General features: G+C 44.0%; 1 protein-coding gene across 1 annotated transcript in view; it reads right to left on the bottom strand.

The window, feature by feature from the left end:
* LOC113829819 (glutamate receptor ionotropic, NMDA 2A-like) overlaps positions 1–2,500 on the bottom strand; it is a 186,727-nt gene that overhangs the window by 128,533 nt on the left and 55,694 nt on the right. The window lies entirely within an intron of this gene.

Genomic DNA, 2,500 nt, shown 5'->3' on the forward strand with positions numbered 1-2,500 from the left:
TCTTCTTTTCGTTCTCCTCTTCCTCCTCCTCCTCCTCTTCCTTCTCCTTCTCCGTCTCTTTCTTTTCCTTCTCGATCTCCTTTACGATCTCCCCCTTCTTCTTTTCCTTCTTGATCTCCATCTCCTTCTACTCCTCCTCCTCCTCCTCCTTCTTCTTCTCCTCCTTTTTCCTCTTCTTCTTCTTCTTCTCCTTCTCCTTTTTTTCACATCGAAACTACTTTTATGAAACACGAGGGAAGTGAGAGTGAAGAGAACAGACTATCCCTAACTATCTCTCGCTTCTTTCTCTTAATCTGACAGATATAAACACATCACAAAAATATATTATATTATTAAATATATTGTATTATTAATATATTATATTATTAAAACGCGTCAAAACAAACGAGTTCCGAATTTGACCTTCTTCACAGAAACCCATTTCTCCCTCACAATAAAACATAGGCTGGTGTAGCAAAGGGGAAAAAGGCCTAAACATGGAAATACCAATGGTGTAAAAAAAGAAAAGAAATACCAATGCGTAAAAAAGGAAATACCAATGGTGTAAAAAAAAAAAGAAAAGAAATAACAACGGCGTAAAAAAGAAAGAAAAATACTAGTGGCGGGAAATAGGAAATACCAATAGCGTAAAAGAAAAATAGCAATGGCGTAAAAAAAAAGAAATATTAGCGTCATAAAAAATACCAATGGCGTAAAAAGGAAAAAAAACAATGGCATAAAAAAGGAAAACCCAATAGCGTAAAAAAAAAAAAATCCCTGGCGTAAAGAAAAAAAAAACAATGGCATAAAAAAGGAAAACCCAATAGCGTAAAAAAGAAAAAAATACCAATGGCGTAAAAAAAAAAAAAATACAATACCGTACAGAAAAGAAAAGAAAATACCAATGACCTTAAAAAAAACAAAAACAAAAAAAAAACAATGGCGTAAAAAAGGATATACCAATGGCGTAAAAAAAGAAAGAAGTACCAATGGCTTAAAAAATACCAATGCTGCACAGAATAAAGAAAATACCAATGACCTTAACAAAAAAGGAAATACCAATGGTGTAAAAAAAAAAGGAAATACCAAATGGCGTAAAAAAAAAGAAAACAAAATACCAATGGCTTAAAAAAAAATACCAATACCGTCCAGAAAACAAAAGAAAATACCAATGACCTTAAAAAAAAAAAAAAGTACCGACGACGCCAGGCCTGCCGCTAAGCCTAACACCCCAGTCAATCTTGATGTAGCGAGATCCTTCCCCCAACCAGCGGGGCCTCGAGAGGGAGAAATGCCCCAACCCGGTAACAGAGAGCAGATAATCCTCGTGGGGATTTACCCTTCGTTCCTGACACCGTGTTAGCGGGGGGTGTAGGGGAGGGAGGGTAGGTGGGATGGGGGGGGAAGGAGGGAGGGAGGTGGGATGTGGGGGGAGGGAGGGAGGTGGGATGGGGGAAGGAGGGAGGGAGGTGGGATGTGGGGGGAGGGAGGGTAGGTGGGATGGGGGAAGGAGGGAGGGAGGTGGGATAGGGGGAGGGAGGGGATGTGGGGATGTGGGGAGGGAGGGAAGGGATGGTGTGGGGGGATGGATGGGGGAGAGAGGGAGGCAGGTGGGGTGGGGAGGGAGGGAAGGGAGGTGGGGTGGGGAGGGAGGGAGGGGAGGTAGGGAGATGAGGGATATGGGGTGGGGGAGGTAGGGGATGAGTGTAGGGCTATCCAATAACCTCGTTCTTGCAAGGGAGGAAGGGCAGGTGGGAGGAGGAAGAGGGAAGAGGGGAAGGGAGAGGGAGAGGGAGATGGAGAGGAGGAGGTTGGAGGAAGGAAAGGGGAGGTAGGGTGAAGAGGAAGGAGGGTAGATGGGGGTGAGGAAGAGGGAAGAAGCGAGAAGAGGGAGGAGGAAGGGGGGTAGACGGAGGAGGTAGGGGGTCAGGAGTAGAGAATAAGAGGGGAAGAGAAGGGGAAGAGGGAGGTGAAGGAGAGTAGAAGGGGGCGAAGAGGAGGGACGAAGAGAGAAGGAGCAGGGAAGAGGAGAGAAGAGGGGAGGGAGGCCGGGTAAAGGGGGAAGGGGAAGGGAAGGACAGATCGAGAGGGAGATAGAAGCGTAGGGTAAAGGGAGACAAATTCGTGAAGAAAGGAACGTGAAAAATGAATGAGAGATAGAAAAGGATAGATGGACAATGGAGGATGCACGTACACCCATACAGGATAGAAAAAAAAACGATTATACGTTTTATTGAAACCGGTTTTGTATGTATTGTATCAACACGATATAGTGTTTTGTCATTTACATAAAATCCCTACACACGCAAACACACACACAAACACACACACACACACACACACACACACACACACACACACATACACATTCACATACAGATACACACACACATACAGATACACACGCACATACAGATACACACACAGACACACACACAAACACACACACACACACAAACACACAGATATACATACACATACATAAATTCGTGTAAAGATAGATACACACATAAGTGGGAGA

Source organism: Penaeus vannamei, chromosome 15 (genome assembly GCF_042767895.1).
Source record: "Penaeus vannamei isolate JL-2024 chromosome 15, ASM4276789v1, whole genome shotgun sequence".
Lineage (NCBI taxonomy): Eukaryota > Metazoa > Arthropoda > Malacostraca > Decapoda > Penaeidae > Penaeus > Penaeus vannamei.